Source organism: Sinocyclocheilus rhinocerous, unplaced genomic scaffold, assembly GCF_001515625.1.
Source record: "Sinocyclocheilus rhinocerous isolate Xijiao unplaced genomic scaffold, SAMN03320098_v1.1 scaffold603, whole genome shotgun sequence".
NCBI classification, from domain to species: domain Eukaryota; kingdom Metazoa; phylum Chordata; class Actinopteri; order Cypriniformes; family Cyprinidae; genus Sinocyclocheilus; species Sinocyclocheilus rhinocerous.
The window spans coordinates 2,788,284-2,788,943 of record NW_015656630.1 but is presented as its reverse complement, the minus strand read 5'-3'; positions in this window follow the sequence as shown (position 1 = coordinate 2,788,943).

Sequence of the window (660 nt, the reverse complement as noted above, 5' to 3'; positions counted from 1 at the left end):
TATCTCTCCCCACAGCCCTACATTCCCCCCCCCCCCCCAAAGCCAGCGAGCGTGTGTGTATGTGGGTGTGTGCGCAAATCCAGCGGCTACCACCAGTAAAGGTGACATTCATGAGAGAACAAGTGAGGGAGGGAGAGCGAGTGCAAACGAGTGAGGGAAAGAGAGCGAGTGAGTGTAAAAGAGTGTGGGAGAAGAACAAGAATGATGAATGAGAACAATGGCGAAGAGAAAACAGAAAGATGAAGGGAGAGAAAAAGAGGAGGGTGAGAGAGAGTTAACGCTACTGTTCTTCCTTCACTCTGCCGTGTCTGTCCTTGATGGGGTAGAGTGGAGGAGAGAGAGAGCGAGAGAGCGCTTTAGGTGCCAATGGTGACAGTTTTCAGTCACCTCAGGAAGAACATCGCAGTCGTGCGTTCCGAGTCAGTTATCACTGCCAAATTCACACACTCGCACACACAGTTATCCCCCTCACCCATCTCTCTCTTTCTCTGATACACACATCTTCGTGTACACAATCACTTTTAGGGGATTAGGATTGTACCACTTTTATTGGTTTAGCGTTCAGTTTCTTGCAGTCCGTATGCTGGGAGTGTTTGCCGTTTGCTGAAGGTGTAAAACTAACACAAACAGAAAGACTTTCTCTGTCTTATATATCTCTTA